General features: G+C 45.5%; 1 protein-coding gene across 5 annotated transcripts in view; it reads left to right on the plus strand.

Annotated features, from left to right (window-relative positions):
• COL8A1 (collagen type VIII alpha 1 chain) overlaps nt 1–12,138 on the plus strand; it is a 125,446-nt gene that overhangs the window by 97,401 nt on the left and 15,907 nt on the right. Inside the window, exon 1 of one of the 5 annotated variants that reach the window (XM_007532572.3) lies at nt 4,620–4,668. The exons of the other annotated variants lie outside the window; for them this stretch is intronic. The gene's annotated coding sequence lies outside the window, so the exon portion shown is untranslated. Of the gene's footprint in view, nt 1–4,619; nt 4,669–12,138 lie in introns of those variants that run through there. 5 annotated transcript variants of the gene reach the window in all.

The following is a 12,138-nucleotide window of genomic DNA, read 5'->3' on the forward strand; positions in this document are numbered from 1 at the left end:
TAGAAAAGTCCTCATGAGAAGCAGCTACAGAAGCCAGAACTCCCACCTTCCGCTCCCCTAAAACACCCTGACCCAGACTCCCAGCGGGGGAGAAGTGATAGGAGGAAAAAGATCAGAGGGCTCTGAACTCCAGCTCCATCAGCACCCGGGGAGAGAGGAGGAAAGAGAGAGGGACATATGGAAGTAGTAATGGTGTCATGAGTGGCTTGGGGGGAGGGAGAGGACTGGACCTGGAAGAAAAAGGGCGAAATGATGTATAATGTGGACAGATAGTTGTAGAGATAATGGCTGGCCCATGTCTACAACCTTAGGGGAATTTCAGTGGCTGGTAGGGGGGAGAATGAAGATTCAGCACCCTGGTGGTGGGAATGGAGTGGATTTATACCCCTGTTGACATGTCATTTTGTAAATCAGTATGAAATCACTGATGAAATTAAAAGAAAAGTCCTCATGATTAGGACATCAGAAAATGCTCACTTTTCCTTCCTTCTCTCTCTCTCTCTCTCTCCCTCTCTCTCTTTCTCTCTCTCTCTCAACACTCAGCCAATTTCAGGTTATTTCTTGACTCTGAAACCTACTGCCTGATGCTTTCTGGCCCTTGGAGTGATTTATAAAGAACAACAACAGAAGACTAGTTTGGCTGGGGCCAAGGACAAAGAGACTTTAGGTTGGAAAGTAGCATGAGGGATCATTTCACCCAGTGCTCTGCTCTTAGTTATATAAACAAGCAAATGTAGTCTCAAAGATTACTTTGCTAGAAAGGAACTTGACAGATTTTCACTTGATGTCTAACTTGGATAGAAATAGTGGTCCAGGGGGTGGCGCCATGTGGGACTAGCTTCGCGGGCGGTAAACTAAACTATGATCACAATCCTGTCCTTATATATACTTGCCAAGTAGGGTGTAAACAGGATGTGACGTAGAAAGGGTGGAGCGAAAAGAGACTGGTGGAAATCAGGGTGTGACAAGGAGAGGGGGCGCAGCAAAAAGGCATCGTGAACCAGTGGGGATTAAACCAGTGTCCTGCAGGCAGGGCGGTGCTTAGTTAACAGTGGTTATGTAAACAGAATACAGTGTTAAGCAGGGGGGATTAAACCAATGAAACAGAAGGGGGCTTAGAAGCATACCAACAGCGCTGTGGATAAAGTGTTGGACTCTCAAGCATGAGGCTCTGAGTTCGATCCCCAGCAGCACATGTACCAGAGTGATCTCTCTCTCTCTCTCTCTCCTCCTATCTTTCTCATTAATAGATAAATAAAATCTTTTTTTTAAAAAAAGGCAGCTCCTAAAGTCTTAGAAAGAAAGAAAGAAAGAGAGAGAGAGAGAGAGAGGAAGGAAGGAAGGAAGGAAGGAAGGAAGGAAGGAAGGAAGGAAGGAAGGAAGGAAGGAAGGAGAAAGACTGGGGATTTGGAGCAATGTCTCCATTTTCTGACCATTTCGCTCAAGACCTGCAGAGTAGCCACAGCGAGACCCAGAAGTACCCCAGCTGAAAACTGTTCCCAGCCCCAAGATTATTTTACTTTCCAGCAGACTTTCCTATACTCTGTGTCTAGGTTCTAATGAATGAAGTCACTCTTCACTCTTGTCCAGGAAACCATGGCTATCTTTTAGGATTTTCTAGCTTTTGCACTGCCTGTAGACATCAGCACACAAAATCAGGAGTGAAAATGAAAAAAAAAAAAAAAAGTGCAAGAGTGGCTTGAACTCTTGAACAGTGTTGATGACACTCTCTCAGTACTCCAACCACTCAAGACATTGGTTTAGCACTTAGGGGGGAAAAAAATGTGACCTGCGAGTTGGTGCAATGGGTCAAGGCATATGGACTTTCAAGCGTGAGATCCTAAGCTTGACCCCCAGCATCACAAGCGTCAAAGCAATACTCTGGCTCTCTGTCAGCCTCATTAAATTAGTGAACATAAAATGGGGAGGGTGACAGGGTAAACATCTTCTTTGGACACAGCGACAACTTGGGTCCAAAGAGAATTCGCCAATGGAAAAGTCTGGTCCCTGTCCTCCAGCTTGAGAGAATGTAATCCATGTGGAGTGTCCCTCCCCATAACCAGCTTCTAGAGTTCATGACCAAGAATTTGTTGTCCAAAATATGTCTAACAGAGAATTGCTTCGTTTTGGGGGGAGGATTAATATTTTCTATTTAAATAAATGCTTGTGGCTAAATGTGGGTTGGGATCTATTTGGTAATTTGATTTGAGGCTACTCCTTTATACTACGTACAAAACACATGTGTGTTGAATTGAGTCTGTGTTTTCAGAGACAAAACTCAGGGTAGTTTTAAATTAAGCAAATTGAAAATGCTGGAGACTGGGAGACATAGCCCTCTTAGTAACAAGTCTCAGAATACGGTGAACACTAAATACAGGCCAGTAGGAGTAGTATCATTAATACTTAGTCCTCAGGTCCCTGAAATCACATGGACAGGGAAATCTGCTAAAAGACAGGACTGTAAGCTGGTGGCTTTTCCTTTATAGGCTCTTGTAGTGTTTATAGCTCATGCCAGTCCCTGTTCAGGGCGCCATTTGCCGGTCCCAGTTTGGGGCACCAGTTGCCAGTCTAGCTTTGCGGGCAGGAGACAGACGACCAGGGACTCATGGCTGAGCTGGGTAGCAGTTTATTATTAATCAGATACATCGCCTTTTATGCATCTCTTCACAGGAAGTGACAAGGGAAAGGAAATAACTAGGAGAGGGGGTGGAGCAAAAAAAAGAGTGTGGACAGAACATAGAAAGCTTCCATCTAACCAGTGTAGCAGATTAGAAGTTTACTATAACTGATAACTCCATTCTCGTTGGAAGTCCTTTCTAGTATGATTTTAAGGTTGTTTAAACCGTTTAAACTCAATAAAAGAACCATGGTTAGAAGCCTCAAGCATGAGAATCATTAACATAATCATTGCTTTATCTACCCCATCCATAACTCATACAGTTTTCAGGATTGAATGTTTCCAAGAGAAAAAAAAAACTATTTTTTGGAACATGAGCATCGAGGCTCCTTCTCTCACACCAACACTACTTGTGAATTTTACTTCCTTTAAGCAGCTGAAAAGTAGCCTACATCCTGCAGCCTAACCAGCAAGGCTGTTGTGTGGTCACTGGGGAGAGGACGCAGTGATAACTCTGCATTTGAAGGAGTGTTTGCATCTGGCAGGCAGGTGAGGCCCTGCCTCTCAGGGCATGGGAGTCACACAGCACACGGCAGCCACGTAGCCTCCCCTCACTCATCATGAACCCTACAGAATCACAGTCAGAGTCTAACAGGTCTGGAGCAGAGCGAGGGCAAGATCATCACTTTTCCGGGGCCGTGAGGTAGCTTAGCTCACACGTTATAGTGCACAAGGACCCAGGTTTGAGCCCCAGCTCCCCACCTGCAGGTGGAAACCCTTCTGAGTGGTGAAGCAGGGTTGCAGGGGTCTCTCTGTGTCTCTCCCTCACACTCTTCCCTCTCTGTTTCTGGCTATCTCTATCCACTAAATAAATAAAGATAATAAAAAAAAAAAGAAGAAGGTTTTCAAAAAATCGTCACCTTTCAAATTCTTCAAGACAATGTTTCTTCTAAGTAGACGAATGTCATGTTCTGCAACATGCACTCTTAACCCTTTCCATGACTGTCACTATCCTCTACCTCTACTTCCCGACTTTATCTGTTTTTTTTAAATTTTTATCATCTTTATTTATTTACTGGGTAGAGGCAGTCTTAAGTTGAGGGAGGGAGGGAGGGAGGGAGAGAGAGGGGGAGGGGAGGGGAGTCACCTGCAGCCCTGCTTCACCATTCACAAAGCTTTCCCCCTGCTGGTGGGGCCGGGGGCTTGAACCAGACCCTGTGCATGGTAAGGTGTGTGTACTCACCCAGCCTCTTCTCATCCTTCTCCTCTCTCCTTTTTAATTATAGTTAACACTTCAGTGCTTCTGTGCATAGGTGCTGTTCTAAGTGCTTTCCATATTCACTATTTTAGTTCCCTCAATAACTTCACGAGACAGGGGATGTCTTATCATCCTAAAGGATAATGGTGGAGGCACAGAGGGGTAACTTCCCCTGCGGCCAGAGACAGTGAGAGAACTGAGTTCAGGCACGAGAGCCCAGAGTCACCGCTCAAGGACATTTATCCTCTGTAGCTGGTGGAAGCTACTAGCACTGACCCTGAGATGATGTTGCTGAAGGACTAAGCACAGCCTCTAGTCTGCACAGTCTCTCTGCTGGCTGATGCCGTTGATTCACCAGGAGTGTGTGTGTGTGTGTGTGTGTGTGTGTGTGTGTGTGCGCGCACACACAAGAGCCCTCCTCTCCCCACCACCACCCCGGCCCCCGGAAAACGCTTTCCCCACTCCTTTTCACACACAAATGGAGACAGAGAGAGAGAAAGACAGAAAGGGAAAGAGCGGGGAGACGCCACAGTGTGGTTCCATCACTAATGACACTTCACCCCCCCCCCGTAGTACATAGTGTTCCCAGGTAGTAAGTGTGTGTGTGTGGGGGGGGAGGTTGAACCCATATCCACGGGCTGGTAAAGTCTGTGCCCTGATATATTTGCTACCCCCTCGCCCCCGTTTTGTTCTTCATCCGTTAGTTCTCACATTTTCTCAAACACTTGTGTCTTGCCGGACACACCCCACGCAGATCCGACTGTGTTTGTCTTCAAGGAAACACTTAGACTGGGTGAGTTAGTTTCAGCAGTTGACTGGGGACTTCCAGAGCAGCGGCAGGTAAAAAGTAAAAGACAACTGACAGCCGCTTCCGCTCAGACAGCCACTGCCCTAGTGGTGCTTAAAAATTCAGTATAGGAATATTTGACTCAGTACTTGAACTAGCTGGCTGTCTGTCACAGTGGAGCAAAGTTAGAAATGTAGGAAAAGAGAGACAAGGAGACCCCCCAGGCCGCACTTAGATGCCTGCTACAGTGGGATCCAGTGGCCCAGCGGCTGCATTCTGCCTTCAGAGTGGTTTGGTTTGGTTTGGTTTGGTTTGGTTTGGTTTGGTTTGGTTTGGTTTGGTTTGGTTTTTCCTTCTACTAGGTTTAAAAAAAAAAAAAGGAGACAAAAAAAATGAGGCAAGATTTTTAAAATGAAAAGCTTCAGGACCAGGCTGTGGCGCACCTGGTTGAGCGCACACATTACAATGTGCAAAGACCCGGGTTCAAGCCCCCATCCCCACCTACAGGGAGAAAGCTTCACAAGTGGTGAAGCAGGGCTACAGGTATCTCTCTGTCTCTCTCCCTCTCTATCTCCCGCTCCCTCTCGATTTCTCTCTGCCCCCAATAACAAATAAATAAAAAGGTGGGGAAAAAAAGAAGTAAGGAAAAGTTTTCACAAACTATACTGTAGCCTTCAAACAAAGGAGACCTGCCCAAAGCAAGTACATGCCCACCGCCATTCAACAGCTGCCTATGCTGGATAGAAGAGATACCCCCAACTCATGGCCAGCCCTGGCCAGTCAGAACCACTCCTCCCCCGTCTTCACCCTTCTTGCTCCAAGTGTGCTCTCCCCTAGCCTAACTAGTGCACTCCCCTCATTTCACAAAAGATGCATTTTTTTTAGCACGAACCAGAGCACCACTCTGGCGTGTGTGACACCAGGGATGGAATTAACTCAGGACCTTGGGCCCCAGAGTTCAGTGCTTCACCCACCCACCGTGTGCCTCCCCACTGCCCACACACACTCCCCTCATCTCATGGTGGAGGGGAGAAAGCCCTGAAAGGCATACGAAGAAGTCATTAGATGCCACGTCTCTCAACTCCAATTCATTTTCCTACTCACACACGACTACGTCTGAAGAAACGTCCGTGAAGTCTGTCTGTCAGTGGGATCTTCCTTGTCAGGCTTCACTTCTAAAAACAACTTGCATACCAGGAACTGTCCTTTCCTCTCTGTTTCCATTTTCTCTGAAAAACATTGAGTGTGTTAGCTCTGAAGACCTTATGATTATTTTTTTTCTTCCCAGACAACATCCATCTCTCTCTCTCAAAATAAATTCCACCCTGAAAGAAGTGGAACTTCCAACATCAAGATAGCTGTGGTTTGGTTGTTTCCAGCGCTTTGTCTGTGTTCAAAGGGCAGGATATTACCATACAGGCTAATTACTTCAATGGGGTTGTGGTTGAAAATCGGTGGACTTTAAAGCTGCCTTCTCTGTGGCTAACAGTTTATCACAATTTCATGTTTTAGGCTTCATCCCAACTTGAGAACTTTTTTTTTTAATTCACTTTTGGGCACAGTCCTGTGGAGTGGCCTCTGCTTCCACTAAACCACACAAGAGAGAAGAAACCAATCTGCATACTTTGCAACCAAAAAAATGTCAAGATTTTTGCTAGTTTTTTGTAAATCATGAATTTCCAAGACTAAATTATTGCAACTTTAGGAGGGTTGAGCTTGTGACTGTGGGGTACTCCATGTGTGGATATGGTCCGAGTGAAGGGCTTGAGTGGTTGTTGGGGAGGGGGACTTTATTATCTTTATTTCTGAGGGCTTTTGATTTATTTCTAAGTGTCTTTGTTTATGTGTTAGAAACTCTATCACTTCTCTCTGTCTAAATGAGCCTGGCTGCATGTGAGTAAAGGTCCTCTCTCTCTCTCTCTCTCTCTCTCTCTCTCTCTCTCCCTTGAAAATAAGTTCTCAGTTTTCCTGAGTAAAGTTTAAAATTTCTAAAGAAAAAAAAATAAGAAAGAAACTCTACAACTTGACTTTTAATGTCAGATCATTCACAGTAATCCCAGCTAAAAAGTTGTTTTTTAATCATTAAACTTTAAAAATCACCAGTTTGTAAGCAGAAAAAATTCAGTAATTAACTGCCTCATCCTCTCTGTCTGTCCCCATTAAACTCACAAACACAGGTGCACTTCACAGGGCAGCTTTGTTAAGAAATGTTATAGGGTTATGGGAAATGGAAAAGGCTGGGATTTATTCCCCATTATCACATCCCTGCAAGGAACAGAAATACCCTGAGTTTCCATTACTTCATTTACACAGTAGCAGCAGTGCAAAGAGAGCAGGAGGAAGTTGAGCAGAGCTGTCTGAGGCTGGCCTTCAGCCACACCGAACAAGTCAACCTGCATGTTACGGCCAGCCAGCTGGGGCTGGGGAGGACCTTGTCCCTGGAAGGCTCAGCACTGCCTGCTTGACCTTACAGCCACTGCTCTGAAGCGATGCTTCCACACAAAGGGAGGCCCCATATCTTCTAAGAGCATGACTCTGTCAGCTTACTCTGTCTCTACTCCTCCCCATTCAGAGCCTCTCTTTTTTGTGTTTCATTTATTTACTTATTTATTAATCGGTAGAGACAGAGAGAAATTGAGAAGGCAAGGAGAGTCAGAGAGACACCTGCAGCCCTGCTTCATCACTCATGATGCTTTGCCCCTGTAGGTGGGGACCAGGGGCTTGAACCCTGGTCCTTGTGCACTGTGATGTGAGCACTTAACCAGGTGCAGGTGCGCCATCGCCTGAGGCCATTCTTGGACCCACTCTTATGACAAGAGGTCTACACTCATATTTGCAGAATGACTGAGTAAAGGTCTGAGTCAATACATAGTAGGAGAGGTCTGTCGTGTGCCACTACTTCTGAAGGACTTGTCAGTAAGTGTGGGGGTCCCCATTCTGTGGGGGACATGGGACTTTGATGCTGGGTGCTGTGTGGAACTATACGCCTGGAATTTTATAATCAATATTAAGTCACTAATATAAAAATCCAAAAAAATTCAAAAGGATTTCTCAGTAAATTTTTAAATTTTCAGCCTTTCAGTATGATCTTCAGAAGTTAAGCATGAGGCCAGGCAGTGGCGCACCTGGTTAAGCGCACACATTACAGTGCACAAGGACCCAGGTTCAAGCCCCTGGTCCCCACCTGCATGGAGGAAGCTTCAAGAGTGGTGAGGCAGGGCTGCAGGTGTCTCTCTGTCTCTCTCCCTCTCTATCACCCCCTGCCTCTGGATTTCTGTCTCCAATAAATAATTTTCTTTGAAAGTTAAACTTCACTTGTGTTTTTCTTTTTGTCTTTGAAACGTGTTTCTTATTTAAGGTCTTCCTTGTGTTTCTGGTGAGGTAGAGTGTATCTTCTTCAGAAGAATCAAGAGATCTGCTTCAGTTTTTACCTTTTCCATCTCTCAGTGTAAGACGGTATCAGAAATGCTCTAACTAGATGTAAGCTTGATGTGGACCTAACTTTTGGGCTCCCAACAGACGTGAGCCCTTATTTTCTGAACTTACTTACCTATGAAGATGTGGGCAAGTTCTTCATATCCATCTCACTGTAAAATTTTATATCTGGAAGTGGCCTCAAAGTCCTTAAGACAAAGATTCCTTGCTGTAGGTGAGGGAGGGACCTGATGTCCACCTGTGAGAGATGGCTGCCAAGCTCAGGACCCGTGTGGGCATCCTACGCTCTGAGAACAATAGATTCTCATCTTATCTGAGGAAAAATAGACAAAAAAGAGTCTGCTTTAGAACTCTCTCTCAGGGCTTTCTCAAGTTTTTTTTTAAGCTATTTGACTGTTGACATGGTTCCAGTTAAGAGAAGCAAAGGGAGTTAATTACAGACTTCAAGTATGTGAACTATTATTCTAAGAAAAAATATTCTCCAGATGTGCCCCACCCCCTTTGAGAATTGAGAAAAGGAAGTGAAAGATCAGGGGAAAAAAAAGATGATGAAGATTAGATATTAGGGAATGTGGCCTGTGTAATCCTTCAGTCAGGGGACATTGTGGAATTTCTTGGAATGTGGGGGTTACCAGCCACTCCAGAGGGTCATGTGGGGAACGTGTGTCTGGCGCTGGGACGATGCAGTTGGCGTCAAGTCCTGAGGTCATGTTCTGCAGACGACTAGTGGAAGGGCTGGTTCAGTCTCTTTTAAGTATACCAGGATTCAGAATTCATAGTATTTATACTTGCTAGTATCACCGGACTGTAGTACTTATATCAGTCTTAATGAGCAGAATGACTAAAATTAAGCATTGATGATTGTCAGGGCTTGCCCACTGACATCACTGGGTTGATGGGCCAAGATGGAAAGGCTGATTTTTTTCTTGTTATTTGTAAGTTTCTGCCTCCAATTTTTTAACTTTAATTTTTTATTTTTGATTGGATAGGGCAGAGAGAGTTTGAGAGGGGAGATAGAGAGACATCTACAGAACTGTGTCATCACTGGGGAGACCCTGGTCCTGGCGCAAGGTGACATGTGAGCTCAAGCAGGTACCATCCCTGACCCCCAGGAGCTTTATTTTATTTTATTTATTTATTTTAGTGTCTACCTCAGTAGCTTTCTGACTTCATAAATACCTTCCAAGTTTATTTCCCCAGTCCAAAAGCAAAAAATAAGGGCTTCAGTCTAGGATCTCATCTGTATTTATTACTGGACAGAGGCAGAGAGAAATTGAGAGGGAAGAGGAAGAAAGAGAGGAAGAGAGACAGGAGAAACACCTGCAGCCCTGCTTCACCGCTCATGAAGCTTCCTCCCCAAACCCCCTCTGCCGGTGGAGACTGGGTCTTACCTGGGTCCTTCTTCACTGCAGTGTGTCTGCTTAACCAAGTGTGCCACCCCCTCGCTCCCAGATAAGTTAATTATTTCAACTAAAAAGATGACCTTGATACTTATAAAACACGATGGAGAAGAATGATGAGATAGTAAGCTCTGAATGTCATAAAACAAAGAAAAATTATTTGCAAGCGAATATGTTAGCTGACAGATCCTAAAAGAAATCGAATAAGAGTCTTAAATGTCTAGCGTGGAATGTAACAGTCTTAGATTTCAGTTTCTTCTTCTCGCGTTTGCCCTTCGTCCGCAGCCAGTCAGCAGCGTCAGGTGGAGCCTGATGTCAAGTTTCGAGACCTCCTTTGAATCTGGAGAGGTGGCAGTCGTTGACTCTGTGGGTCAGAGTCTGTCTGGAGCCGCAGGGGCAGTTCGGGTCGTCTCTGGCTCCCCAGCGATGGAACATAGCGGCGCACCAGCCATGGCCTGTTTGATAGCGATTGAGGAGGGCCCGGTCATAACGTGCCAGGTCAAAGCCGGGTTGACGCTCGCAGGGGTCTGTGATGAGGTGTTTGTTCTTGACCTCGGCTGACTGCCAGCTCTGTTTCCAAGAGTCTGGAACAGAGAAGTTCAGTGTAGGCGTAGGGGACCAGATTGGGTGACGAGACGTCAAGCGTTGGACAGGGTGGGCGAAGATCTCCGCGTATATTGGCAGGTCCGGTTGAGTGTAGACGTGGGAAATGAACTTAGATGATGCCGCATCCCGACGAATATCTGGCGGGGCGATGTTGCTGAGAACTGGCAGCCATGGGACCGGGGTGGAACGGATGGTTCCAGAAATGATCCTCATGGAGGAATATAATTTGGAATCGACCAAGTGGACGTGGGGGCTACGGAACCATCCTGGGGCACAGTATTCTGCAGTGGAATAGCATCATGCCAGAGAGGATGATTGTAGTGTGGAAGCGCTCGCGCCCCATGAGGAGCTGGCCAGTCTTGCAATGATGTTATTCCTCGTGCCCACCTTTGCTGCAGTTTTTATGAGATGTTCGTGAAATGACAGGGTGCGATCGAGAGTGACGCCAAGATAGACTGGCTGGGCTTCGTGCCGGATTCTCGTATCGCCCAGCTGCACATGAAGCTCACGCGAGGCCGAGGCATGGTGTAGGTGGAAAACAGATGATACCATTTTTGCAGTGCTAGGGATTAGTCGCCATTTTTTACAGTCATCAAATATCAGAGACATGTCTTTCGTGAGTGTTTCCTCGAGGATGTCGAACTTGGATGCCTGAGTTGCACACTAATTGCTGGGCTAGCGTGAGGGTGTTTCTTCCCAGGCACGTGCTCTCTGGGTTGGAGAGAACTCGACCGGAGCCAACCTGGGCTGCTGCTTACTCAGCGACGTGGGAGAGGAACCAGGAACTCGTGGCTGAGCGGGAACGCAATGCGTCTTTATTGATCAGAGGCAACGTATTTCTATCTTTTGAAATGGAAGTGACAGGTTGGAAAAGGAAATGGCCAGGAGAGGGGGTGGAGAAAGAAAAGGGGGTGAAGGTAGCAAGCTTCCACAGCAGCTGTTGCGAAGGTTCTAACCAGTGGGGTTAGCCAGTACCTGCAGGCAGGGCGGGTCTCAGGCAAAACAGTGATGATGGAAATAGACCACAGCACCAACGATGGAGCAGGGCGTAATGCCCAACAACTAATAAAAACATACAGAGAGAGAGAACTGTACCTCTAGCTATGACATACTGAGTGATTTATTGAATTATAATTATGTCTTAAAGGAGATAAACTATTCATCCTTTGCTTTTTTTTTTAATTACTGATTTAATAATGATGAACAAGATTGTAAGGTCACAGAGGTAAAATTCTACACAGTTCCCTCCACCAGAGTTCCATCTCCCATCCCTTCCATTGGAAGCTTCCCTATTCTTTATCTCTCTGCCAAAAAGGAAAGAATACTTCATTCTTTTGGATAGTGAGACAAAAATACCACCAGGATGAATGTGCAAATGGAATGCCGAGGAGTGTCAAAAATAACATATATCACATTATTCTGTCATATACATTTCAGATCACACGGGGAAACTGAAGCTCTCTTTGACTCTGTCCAGATATGGAGACTCATTCAGCACTTTTACAAATGGTTGGGACTGGCAACACACGAGAATAAATAGCAGCCTTAGTTCAGCTGTCCTTTTTTTTTTTTTTTTTGTCATTTTTCAGAAGTACATTTTAGTGGCTATTCTTGCTCAGTCCAGGCTATGTTTGTCATTATTGCAGCTAACCTCACATTCACTTTGGCCAGTGTTTGTCCTTGAAAGTCTCTGACATTTCAGTTGGATTTGATTTGTATTTTTGGTCACATTCCACTAATAATAACTTAAGTCTGAACAGTGCTTTTCAGCTTACAAAGAATTCTTATTATTACCGGTCCCCCCTCAACAGCTCCGTGGGAGGCAGAGATTAGACTTTTTATTTTATAGGTAAGGAAACTGGGACAGTGAGGAAAATGGTGCCTCCCCCCCAAGACTATAGATGTAAAGCCTCAGAGTGCTAACTACCATTCAACCCCAAGACTTTGGGCTTCCTGTCCACATTTTCCCAGCAACCATCGCCCATCTCTGACTCACCCTGATTGGCCAAGACCCAGCGTCCACAAATATTCTGTA

The sequence above is a fragment of the Erinaceus europaeus genome, chromosome 14, assembly GCF_950295315.1.
Source record: "Erinaceus europaeus chromosome 14, mEriEur2.1, whole genome shotgun sequence".
Taxonomy (NCBI): Eukaryota; Metazoa; Chordata; class Mammalia; order Eulipotyphla; family Erinaceidae; genus Erinaceus; species Erinaceus europaeus.